The following is a 13,357-nucleotide window of genomic DNA, read 5'->3' as shown; positions in this document are numbered from 1 at the left end:
TCAGGAAAACTCATAGTGCTGACAAGCTGTTTAACTCCGTGAGTGAAAAGACACAGGATCCAGGACAGATGGCAGGGGTAAGTCACCAAATATAAAACCTACAGTCAGGATTGTGACAACATCACTGATGACATTTAACACGGTCAACACACAACAGCTAATTGAAATGCAAAATTTGTGTTCCCTACAGGAAAAGGCGGTCTGGAAATCGAAGGGGTATGGTCAGGAGTCCTCCGGACTTTGGACAGGTGGACACGGTAAGCCAGTGGCCCCCAGAGTATATCTTCGAAGACTAGCTGAGGCGGCACACGGTCTGACTCATCTGGGCAAAGAGGGTATGTGCAAGCTGGTAAGAGCCTACTGGTGTGCGCCAGGATTCTCTTCTCATACAGGTAAGAGAGCAATGACATGTTTTACTTGCTTGAGGAAGAATATTGGTAAGACAATACAAACAGAGCCATCCCATATCCCTCCGACAGACGGACCTTTTCAGGTAATACAAATCAACTTCATACAGTTACCACCCTGTAGGAATTTGAAATATGTGTTAGTATGTATCGATGTGTTTTCCAACTGGGTAGAAGCGTTCCCTGCTGCCACAAATACTGCTACGTTCATTGCAAAGAAAATTGTGCAGGAATTTGTGTGTAGATATGGTATCCCTAGAATGATTGAAAGTGATAGGGGTACCCATTTTACAGGTGAAGTCTTTCAGGTCATGTGCAAACTGATGGGAATTAATAGCAAGCTGCATACTCCGTACCGGCCACAGGCGAGTGCAAAGGTAGAGAGAGTGAACAGCACTATTAAGAACAAGCTGAGCAAAGTGATGGCTGAAACTGGATTGCTGTGGCCAGAAGCTTTGCTATTAGTGTTGTACAGCATCAGAACCACTCCCAGGTCTCCGCTTAACTTGTCACCCTTTGAAATTATTTTTGGTCGACAACCTCATGTAATGATAGACCCCCAGGATGATTTGAAATGCAATAATGAAATAACTGTGAAATATTTGGTTAGGATGAGCCGGCAGCTGAGAACTCAACAAAAAAATCTAAAGCTGGTGTTTCCTGACCTACCGAACAGTAATTGTCATGACATTGAGCCTGAGGATTATGTGATGATTTGAAATTTCTTACGCTCAGGTTGCCTCATAGACAGGTGGGAAGGACCATACCAAGTCTTGTTAACCAGCACAACAGCACTAAAGGTCGCCGAAAGAGAGACTTGGGTCCACTCGTCCCACTGTAAGAAGGTCGCTGACCCAGAGAGAACTTGTGACAAAGAGCAAGGTGAAGAGAACCTCGTATCACTAGAGTGTTTGTTCCGGGAAAGTTGAGAGGCAGGACTGTTTAAAGGCACCTGAGCACGGAGAGCAACAAGATCTAGGACGGTTGTCACACCATTTTCTTTTTTCACCTCCCCCTGCATTTTCCTTTCTTTTCTCCTCCTTATTTTCTTTTTTTCCCCTAACGAAATGGATCTATCACAAGAGACTGCGTTTCGGGTTCTGCTAGTAATTCTGTTTTTGATCAGGACAATTTGTTTTGGTGAGGGTCCCAGAGAGGTCGAGCAAGGATCTGGAATGGGTTCTGATGGCAAGTACGAATTTGTAGGATCTCAGGAGCAGCACATCACTCGAGTAAAGGCTGGTATCAGTAAGCGCTCTGGTAGTCATGGAGCTCGGAGGCAATGTGAAGGGTTATTGTCTGATGAATATTGTATTTGTAGGCATTGTGAGAATCTAGTTGAAGATGGGTGCATCCAGAGATGTCAGTCCAACATTAATATCGACATGGACCGACATCCGTTGAGTCATTACCACTCACTAGTGGGTAAGGTCTTAAACCAGACAGAATGTTGGGTGTGCTCACAGGTACCTCAAGGACAGAGTAAGTCAGGATTAGTACCATACCCTTTAGCAATAGATGAGGTACTCGAATTACGGGGCGGGAGACCGGTGGACAAGAAATTCCATATCTCTAGGCCCCCTAGCTTGAAGCTCTACCAGTACAACGTAGATAGGTCCCTGTTGTGTTTCAATATTTCCAATTACCGAAAACCCGGAAATTGGGAAGTGTCTTGGAATAACCAGACAATTACTTTTTCACACAGAGCTGATAGGATTCCTATTGACTCTGAACTTGTACGCCAGATAGCCAACGGTGGGAGGTATTTTCGGTATAGATATACACGTGGAAGCAATACCATGTGGGTTTGAAAAGTATCGTCAGGGTATTGTACCCATATCATCCAGCCCGATACTTGTACTGAGCAGATGGGAGAACTAGGGATTGGTTTCTTTACCTGGAAAGTTTGCAACATGTTGATGTTACATTTTGTCCCCTATGTTCTCCCAGATGATGCCTATTTCATATGTGGGAGTAAAGCGTACAAGTGGCTTGCTCCGAGCTCTGAGGGATTGTGTTACATTGGAAGGGTACTACCAGAGGTCATGACCATAACTCACGATAAAAAACGACATTCACCGCAGCTCTCAGACTCCCTATACTCATACCCACTATGAACACATCATCAAGAGACACCTCATAGATAGGGCAGAGCACGCAGCCTCTGATTTGATCCATGAATCCACCGGGATTCAGTTCCTTCTCGCATTAGATATCACCCGTACTGCCAGAGGAACTATAAATTATAGGTACATCCATGCGCTAGCGAACTTGATAGACAATATCACCGAGATGTATGATGACACCTTCAGGTATACGGGAAGGGGGTTACAAGCCTACAAGAAGAAACTGATCCAGCACAGAATGGTCCTTAATTATGTTACAGCCGTGACAGGTGGGTACTGTGTTACTCTGGCAACTCAATATGGTGTGAAGTGCTGTACATATATTACGAACAGTACTGACGACCCCACGGAGATCATCGATCAGAAGATGGACGAGATCAGGAGGAAGCACAATCTTACCTTAGCGACTGTGGGTAATGAACTGACTGGCTGGGTCTCATGGTTGAACCCACGCAAATGGTTCTCAGGGTTAGGAGAGTGGGCACAGAATGTTATTATGAGTGTGGGGAAGTTTCTCCTTTGTATCCTGGGAGTCATCCTAATTATTGGCCTGATATTCAGATGTGTTCGAATTCTAACGCGGCGCAAGTGCAGCACAAATTTGATGAGTCTAAGGAGCGAGGGCGCTGTTGCAGCAGCAGATTTGATTTATGATCCATCAATAGAAACTGTGAAATGATAAGGATTGTAAAAATGAATTTCATTGCCTGTTTATTTCACCCGATTTTCTCTGTCTCCCCCTCTGCCCAGATACATCCAACCGGAAAAGACGTCAACCCTACCCAAAATGTTTATGTGAATGTATTTTTATATGTGTCCTATCTTCATCTCTGCAACCTCCAGTTAATGGCACATATAGTCGACAGGTGATAGCCACATATACTAGCACTCACATATGTTCCCCCTCCATGTGTCATCAACTAAATGTGCACCCCATTTGTTGGAATAAGAAGCCGAAAAAGAGCTCCGTAGTGTTTGTTTGCCCATTTACAGACCCTTAATACGGGATGAGAAGGATTTAATGTACTGTATACTTCGCAATACCTCGAAGCTTATTTAGAACATATACGGCACAATGATACATGCCCCGCAGACATTGATTCATACATATATACTTTTTACTATCCCATTAGGTTACACATTTCCCACCTACCGCTCTCCCCCAATCATCCAAGCTTTTGTATATATTGTATAGGTAATATTTTTTTTGTTTATTGATTAGTTAGTGGCAGTTATTGATGACTTCCAAAGGGTGAACTGTCGAAGTCGGAAAATATTACAGTACACACATCACATACAAACATCACACAGATGGCCTCCGTGCACGTACTTATTCTGCAGTGCATGCACATATTCGCAAATAGTGTATGATCGCTCACGCGGTCGTGCGTGTTAGCGCGTGGTATGAGTAATTACGGAGGCATTTGTACTCGCATGGAAAAGCCACAAAGACATATCATATATTTAATCCATATAATGCATAAATCACCCACTGTCTGCTCTTACTTCTAATAGCATGAAGATGGTTCACACATAAATTATCCTCCCAGAAACTCTAATACAATGTACCAGACGGCCTTGTTTACACAAAGCTTTGAAATCCTATGAAGAAGGCAAATACCTTTGGTTACTCCCATTGTTCTAGAGTTGTCCAGTATCTGTTGAAGACAAATACTGGATTGTCATTGTCTTATCTGAAGACAGGACAAACAAAAAGACAATACCCAGGAACCTAGTTTGAAGAGAAACTCAATTTGCAATAGCTGACAAATTACAAACCAGACATTTAGATAGCTAAGGAAATTCATGGTCTGGACTCTTGGAAATGTGTGTGTGTTTATATATATATATATATATATATATATGTTCCCTAAAAAATTGTAATAACAGGAATGTATGTATGTGTGTATGTGTGTGTATATATATATATATATATATATATATATATATATAGATATATGTATATCTTGAGGATGGAAATAGATAATCACATCATGTAGCCGGTCGGTAATCTCTCTCTCTGAAGGGTCATCTTGCCTGATAGACCTGAGCACCGGGACCGCGTGGCACTGGCGAAACCAAACGTATGTACCATTGTATTGTAGCCTCTTTTCTGTTATTGTAATTGTATCTTTGTTGTAACCCCCTTTTATCAATTATATGTTGGCGGGTCGGATCCCAACTTCCTAAATACAATTGGTGTCGTGTCTCCTTTCCCTGCTGTATTTGTAAGTGTATTCCAGACACACGTGAAGCTGCATAGTGCTCACGGCGTGTCATTGTGTGTGTATGCACCGCGTGTACTCTGTACGTCCGTCGCGGCGTTAGTACGCAAAGTGCGTACACGGTACGGGACTTTGTACGCAAACTGAGTAATAAGTACGTAGGTTAAGGATTGCATACAGCGGCCGCAGCGGCTCTATTTTAAAGTGTATTGAATGTATTTTTAAAGTGTTGCTTTTAGTCCTGTAAGTAAATCAACATTTACATGTGTTTATTTGTTCTTTCCCTGTCAGCAGGAAATGTTTATTATATGTGTTGGGTATACCCAATGTGTTCGGGACCAGGGTGCCCTGGTTATTTTGGTTCTCTTATCCTCCACCCCCATGCACCCTTTACTGCTAGTGACTGTTGTTGATATTTTGTTCTGTATTGTGGACTCTGATTTGGACCCATTTTTTCTGGGTTGTTGCCCTCTTGAGTGCTTTCTGTCTTCTCTTTTCACCTCGTGCTCTGACTTTGTCTTTTTCACTTTGATCTTTCCTCTTTTCTGGCTCTGGTGTGTATCCTCTGTGAACTTTTTATTTTATTTTTTTCTTTCCTGGCAATTTATCCTTTCTGAAGCTGCCGCTCCGCCCCATGTTCCTCTATGGCTTTGAAGTTGCTTTCTGTTAATGTTAATGGACTTAACTCACCAAAGAAATGTATTGTAGTTCTTAGTGCCTGTAACAGGGAGAGAGCAGATATTGTCTTCCTTCAGGAGACCCACCTCACTGGTTTGCATACCCAACTTAAAGCCCCAGTTATTCCAAAATTTGTTTCACCATCTTCACAAAATCGCACAGGGATACATTATTTTAGGTGGTGACTTTAATACAGTTATTGACCCATCCCTAGATAAATCTGGCACTTAAGGTCCGCATAAAAATGCTAATCTCTCTAGAGCATCGCTCACCCATGTCTCTTCCCTTAAACAAATTAATCTCTGCGATTCCTTGTGTTTTTGTCACTCTTCAGCCCGTGATTACGCCCATTACTCGGCCACCCACCAGCAATACTCCCATATAGATATGCTTCATGTGTCTCAGTCTGCCACCCCGATTCTTCTTGATGCCGGTATTACCCTTTTTACGTGGACCGACCACGCAAGTGTTTATATTTTATTGGATCTTCTCCAGGGCCCTCCTTTGTATTGTAAATGGCGATTAGACGATATGCTTTTGTTACACTCCGCAAGTATAGCCGAGCTCAAAACAGTTCTTAAACATAATTTTGAGGAGAATGACACCCCTGACATTGCTCCTGGAATCGTATGGAAAGCTCACAAAGCTGCCCTCAGAGGCCACATAATGGCTAAAACCATTATTATGCAGAAGAAGGCATGGCAAGAAGTCTCATCTCTTGAAACCCAAATCTCGGCCTTATTAGCCCAGCATAAACTTAATCCTTCAGCGGCACTTCTTGCACAAATTGATAACCTCAAAGGCCAGTTGAATACCCTCCTTTCCCATCGTGCTGCTAATACTCTGCGGAAACTGCAGGCTTGGCCGGACCGTTGGGGGGGCGGGCCGCGGCGGCTGCATGATGTCACATGCAGCCGCTGTGATTCGGGGCAGCGAAGAGGTTCTCTCAGCCAGCTGCAGGAGCTGCGCTGGCCGGGAGTTACTCCTCCAATGCAAAAGCATCGCCGCTGTGCAATGCTTTGCACTTCCTTTTGGGGGGGGGGCGCACTGACATGCGGGGCGGACATCTCTTTGTGTGAGAGCAGAAATTATTCTCCAGTGGAATTTCATCTGGGACGGTTCCTGCTTTTTCTGCAGTCAGGTGTGGAGGTGGGACTGCGTCTGGGCTCCATAAAAGTCCAGATTTTGGCCTTGTCCATTTTCTTTCAGAAACAATTGGCTTCTCTCCCTGAGGTCCAGACGTTCTTAAAAGGTATTCTGTACATCCAACCTCCCTTTGTGCCTCCCACGGCTCCTTGGGATCTCACTGTGGTGCTGCAGTTCCTCCAATTGGACTGGTTTGAACCGTTACAGGAGGTGGACGTAAAACGAGTTTTATGGTAAGAACTTACCTTTGTTAAAACTCTTTCTGCGAGGTACACTGGGCTCCACAAGGATTAAACAATGGGGTGTAGAGTAGGATCTTGTTCCGAGGCACCAACAGGCTCAAAGCTTTGACTGTTCCCAGAATGCACAGCGCCGCCTCCTATATCACTCCGCCTCCCAGCACAAGAGCTCAGTTTTTAGTTAACCAGCCCAATGCAGTAGCAGGAAAACAGACGACAACAGTTAGTAGCCACATACACCACACTCTCACGACAAGAGAAGTGTCAGCGGCTAATGCCATACCAACCCAAAGAAGCTAAGTGCGTCAGGGTGGGCGACTTGTGGAGTCAGTGTACCTCGCAGAAAGAGTTTTAACAAAGGTAAGTTCTTACCATAAAACTCGTTTTCTGCTGCGGGGTACACTGGGCTCCACAAGGATTGGACAATGGGGATGTCCTAAAGCAGTTCCTTATGGGAGGGGACGCACTGTAGCGCGCACAAGAATCCGGCGTCCAAAGGAAGCATCCTGGGAAGTGACAGTATCGAAGGCATAGAACCTTATGAACGTGTTCCCGGAAGACCACGTAGCCGCCTTGCACAATTGTTCAAGGGTCGCACCACGTTGGGCCACCCAAGAAGGTCCAACAGACCGAGTAGAATGGGCCTTAATGTGAACAGGAGCAGAGAGACCAGCCTTCACATAAGCATGTGCAATCACCATTCTAATCCATCTGGCCAGGGTCTGCTTGTGAGCATGCCAGCCACGTTTGTGAAATCCAAACAAAACAAAAAGAGAATCAGATTTTCGGATAGAAGCAGTTCTCTTCACATAGATACGGAGAGCCCTACTACATCCAAAGACCGCTCTTTGGCTCTCATTCCGAGTTGTTCGCTCGCAAGCTGCTTTTAGCAGCTTTGCACACGCTAAGCCGCCGCCTACTGGGAGTGTATCTTAGCTTATCAAAATTGCGAACGAAAGATTCGCAATATTGCGAAAAGACTTCTCTGTGCAGTTTCTGAGTAGCTCGAGACTTACTCTTCCAGTGCGATCAGTTCAGTGCTTGTCGTTCCTGGTTTGACGTCACAAACACACCCAGCGTTCGCTCAGACACTCCTCCGTTTCTCCTGCCACTCCCACATTTTTCCCAGAAACGGTAGCGTTTTTTCAAACACTCCCATAAAACGGCCAGTTTCCGCCCAGAAACAACCACTTCCTGTCAATCACACTCCGATCTCCAGAACGAAGAAAAAACCTTGTAATGCCGTGAGTAAAATACCAATCTTAATAGCAAATTTACTTGGCGCAGTCGCAGTGCGAACATTGCGCATGCGCAATTAGCGGAAAATCGCTGCGATGCGAAGAAAATTACAGAGCGAACAACTCGGAATGACCACCTTTAGGAGACAAATCAGGAGAGACAAAGACTGGAACCACAATCTCCTGATTAAGGTGGAACGAAGAAACCACCTTAGGTAAATATCCGGGACGAGTCCTAAGAACCGCCCGATCACGGTGAAAAATCAGATATGGGGAACTACAAGACAAGGCACCCAGATCCGACACTCTTCTAGCAGAGGCAATAGCCAGCAAGAACACCACCTTAAGGGAAAGCCACTTAAGGTCAGCTGAACCAAGGGGTTCAAACGGAGGCTCCTGCAACGCCTCCAAAACCACCGACAAGTCCCAAGGAGCCACAGGCGGGACATAGGGAGGTTGGATACGCAACACACCCTGAGTGAAAGTATGAACATCAGGCAAAGTCGCAATTTTTCTCTGAAACTACACCGACAAGGCAGAAATATGAACCTTTAGGGAGGCCAGACGCAGGCCCAACTCTAGGCCTTGCTGCAGAAAAGCCAAAAGCTTGGCTGTACTAAACTTGGAAGCGTCATAATTGTTAGATGCGCACCAAACAAAGTGTCACGATCCGGGTATCTGGACGCCATTTCTTACCTATCAGATGCCTCCTAAGGCTGGCTCAGCGCTCCAGGACCGGATCCCATCTGTTATCCTGATGTGCACATTCCCGCATCCTCTCCTGTCTCTCTGGACGCAGTCACAGTAACGCCTTATACATCTGGCATGGCGTCTCCCGCGGCCTCCGCCGCCGTCCCTGAGCTTCTGCATTCAGAGTGGCGATTACGTCAGCCGCGGCCTCCGCTGTGTCCGCGTGGTCGGATGTGCATCTGTCAGCCTGGCGTCTCCTGTCTCCGGTGGCCGGCGCCGACATTACTGTTTTCCAGACCACATGGATTACAATCCAAACTTCCTTCCAAGTGTCTGCATGGGCGCAGCCATCTTGGATTCTGTCAGCTGATCATTCCTACCAATCCGTTGTCAGTATTATTAATTTGCATAATTGCCTAGCCAATGCCTTCCTTGCTGCAGGTATAAATAGGTTGTGCCTGAGCAAGGAAGGCGTCAGTGCTTTGGTTGTCAAACCTAGTTCCAGTTTGTCTCTCTTCTGTGAATGTCTTCCAGGTTCCAGCTCCTGTCTCCAGACTTCTGCTATAGAGACCCGCACCAGCATTCCATCTGCGGTGTAGCCTGACTCTCCGATCCATTCTGGACTCACCTGTTTCCAGCTACAACATCACCTGCTTCCAGCTTAGCTTCCAGCAGTGTACAGCTTCTCTTAAAGGGCCGGTGTCCTTTCTGCAGTTTACCACTCTCCACCGGTATTATTATTTCTCCGCTCTCAAATTCTACATTTCATCTACATTGCATCGCTGTCAAGCTTTATTTATTATTTAACTGGTTCCAGCCAGTATCCACTCCGTGCCAACACCTGTCTGGTTCTAACCAGTACCCACAGCAGCATTTTATCTACAGCAGTCCAGCTTTCCCTGGAACACCAGCTGGTACGACCCTAGGCTTTCCTCATTGCTACAGTTGAGCCTGGTAAGGACTTTCCAACTTGCAGATAATAAGAACTGTCTCATACCACCAGAGCTCTGTGGCCCCTGCCACCCTGTAGTACCCAGTAACTGTATTATTATTTCTCTGCTGATTTTTATGTTACTTTTTACTGCTACTGTGATGCATGGAGTTTGTCATAAATAAATATCATTGACTTTTACTCAAGTTGTCGTGGTCACGCCTTCGGGCGGTTTCTCTTCATGTTACTTACATGTCCAGGGGTCAGATACAACCTCCCAGGTTCCGGTACATCTCAGCCCCTACAACTGAGGCTGCCTTCCGTCAGCTCAGGCCCTCAGTTGTGACACAAAGTAGGAATGCCAGACCCTATGGTAAATCCGAGCAGAAGCCGGTTTCCGGGCCCGCAACATAGTTTTAATGACCTCTTCAGAAGCAGATTTCCTTTTTCTTGCTTGAACTTCCGAATTACCCTGGGCAGGAGTGACACCGGAAGGAACACATACGGCAGCCGAAACCTCCACGGCACCGCCAGTGCATCCACGAATGCTGCTTGAGGATTCCTTGTCCTTGCTCCGAAGACCGGAAGCTTGTGATTGTGTCGAGACGTCATCAGATCCACGTCTGGAAGACCCCACTTTTCCACGAGGAGTTGAAACACTTCTGGATGGAGGCCCCACTCGCCGGCATGCACGTCCTGACGACTGAGAAAGTCCGCTTCCCAATTCAGGACTCCCGGAATGAATATTGCCTATATGGCCGGTAGATGTTGTTCCGCCCAACGTAGAATCCGTGAGACTTCCTTCATTGCCAAACGGCTTCGAGTGCCGCCTTGATGATTTATGTAAGCCACTGTGGTGGCGTTGTCCGACTGTACTTGAACAGGACGGGTCTGAATTAAATGCTGGGCCAGATTCAACGCATTGAAGACCGCCCGCAATTCCAGAATGTTGATCGAGAGGAGAGATTGGTCCACCGATCCTGAAGGGAGTGTTGCTCCAGCACCACGCCCCAACCTCTTAGACTGGCATCTGTCATCAACAGGACCCAGTTGGATATCCAGAAGGGACGACCCCTGCACAATTGTTGGTCCCGGAGCCACCAGTGTAGCGACAGACGGACCTCTGGAGATCATTTGAGATCTGATCCGGTGAGACAGGCCGTCCCACTTGGCTAGAATCAGCCTCTGGAGGGGGCGAGAATGGAATTGAGCATACTCCACCATGTCGAATGCTGATACCATACATAGTGCCGAATGTATCGACACTTGCGGACGAGAACAGAAGCAACGAATCCTGTCCTGAAGCTTCAGGACTTTCTCCTGAGACAAGAACAACCTCTGGTTGTGAGTGTCCAACAACGCTCCCAGGTGCACCATGCTCTGTGCAGGGACCAGGGAGGATTTCTTCCAGTTGATGAGCCACCCGTGGGCTTGTAGAAACCGGACCGTCATATCCAGATGACGTAGGAGAAGATCTGGGGAATTTGCCAGGATTAACAAGTCGTCCAGATACGGCAGTATCCTGACCCCTTGACGGCGGAGTACCACCGTCATCACTGCCATGACTTTGGTGAAGACTCGCAGAGCCATTGTTAAACCAAAAGGTAATGCCCGAAACTGGTAATGTAGGTTGCCAATAGCGAACCTCAGGTATTGTTGATGTGACACTCCTATAGGAATATGCAGGTAAGCATCCTGTATGTCCAGGGAAACCATGTAGTCCCCAGGTTCCAAGGCCAGAACTATAGAGCGAAGGGTTTCCATACGAAACTTCACAAACCTGTTCAATGCCTTGAGGTTGGGAATGGGCTGGGAGGACCCATTCGGTTTCGGGACTAGAAACAGCGGAGAATAGTACCCCCGGCCCCTCTGACCAAGAGGCACCTGTACTACGACTCCTGTATCCAGGAGGGTCTGTACCACCGAGTGTAGAGTTTTTGCCTTTGTCTGGTCCAAAGGGACGTCTGTCTGGCAAAATCGATGAGGGGGTCGGTTTTTGAAGGCTATGGCGTAACCTCGAGTGACGACTTCCCGTACCCAGGCATTTGAAGTGGTCTTCAACCATTCCTGGGTATACCCTAGAAGCCGGCCCCCCACCCTGGGATCCCCCAGGGGGAGGTCCGCCACGTCATGCGGCAGGCTCATCGGTCTTGGCAGCTGGCTGACGGGCCGCCCAGGCTCTTTTGGTGTTAGGCTTATCAGGTTTGGAAATGCGGGCCTGCTTATGGTACGCCTGACCTTTTGCTTTACCTGAAGGACGAAAGGGGCGAAAGGACGTACCTTTAGCCTTCGACACAGAAAGAGCGGTATTAGGCAGACAGGCAGTTTTGGCAGTAGCCAAGTCAGCCACTATCTTATTTAAGTCCTCCCCAAACACAATATCTCCCTTGAAAGGGAGTATCTCCAGGGTTTTTCTAGAGTCCAGATCCACAGACCAGGATTTCAGCCACAATATCCGGCGAGCCAGGACTGATGTAGTAGAGGCCTTGGTTGCTAGGATACCGGCATCAGAAGCCGCCTCTTTAATATATCGAGAAGCTGTGACAATATATGACAAGCATTGTCTAGCATGGTCAGAAGAGATTTCAGCTTCTAACTCCAAGGCCCATGCTTCAATAGCCTCTGCAGCCCATGTAGCTGCGATAGTGGGCCTTTGTGCAGCACCCGTGAGGGTGTAAATCGCTTTCAGACAACCCTCCACACGTTTATCCATAGGCTCTTTTAGAGACGTGACGGTAGTGACTGGTAGAGCTGAGGAAACCACCATCCTAGCCACATGTGAGTCCACTGGAGGAGGCGTTTCCCAATTTTTAGACAGCTCTGGTGCGAGGGGATAGCGAGCTAACATCTTCTTTTGAGGCACAAACTTCGTACCCGGGTTTTCCCAGGGTTCCTGACGTATCTCCACTAGGTGGTCAGAGTGAGGTAAAACTTGTTTAACCACCTTCTGGCGCTTGAACCTATCTGGTTTCTTAGGAGGGACGGATGGCTCGGGATCATCCGTAATCTGCAGAATTAACTTAATAGCCTTCAAAAGATCAGAAACATCCACATGTGAACTACCCTCCCCGTCAGCCGTATCTGAGTCAGAACCTGAGGGGTCAGTATATGTGCCGTCTTCATCAGACGAGGTGTCAGTGACAGCAGTGGATTGTGAGGAGATAAGCGCTCGCTTAGAGGACCTCTTGAACTTAGGCGAGCGTTGGTCTGACTTTTTAGTAGTCAAGGACTGGTTCAACTTATTTAATTGAGCAGATAAATCGTCCGCCCACAGCGGGTTAGCTGCAGGGACCACATACGGTTGTCCTGGCATTGGGGGTCCCATAGGGGGTGTCAGTTTATGAACTAGCGTATGCAGAAGCATGTAAAAAGCGGCCCACGGCGGGTCATTATTTGCCCCCGTTGCCACCGTCCCACTGGGGGCATGGAGCCCCCAGAACCAGAGCCCAAAGCTGCTATATTCTCCTCATATTCTCAGCAATACCGGCAGTGTGTTCAGCCCCAGAACCGTTACCCTCAGAAGCAGACATGATATAACTTGCAGTATCAGGTAACACAGTACAATTATCAGCAGCACTATACCTCTAAACCCAAACCCCTGCGCAGTGTAGTCAGCACTAGTAGAGATAAAGGAAAGATATGGTGACTAAATCACAGAGAAAAATACGTAATACAGT

Source organism: Pseudophryne corroboree, chromosome 2 (assembly GCF_028390025.1).
Source record: "Pseudophryne corroboree isolate aPseCor3 chromosome 2, aPseCor3.hap2, whole genome shotgun sequence".
Taxonomy (NCBI): domain Eukaryota; kingdom Metazoa; phylum Chordata; class Amphibia; order Anura; family Myobatrachidae; genus Pseudophryne; species Pseudophryne corroboree.
Note: the sequence above shows the minus strand (reverse complement) of the source record.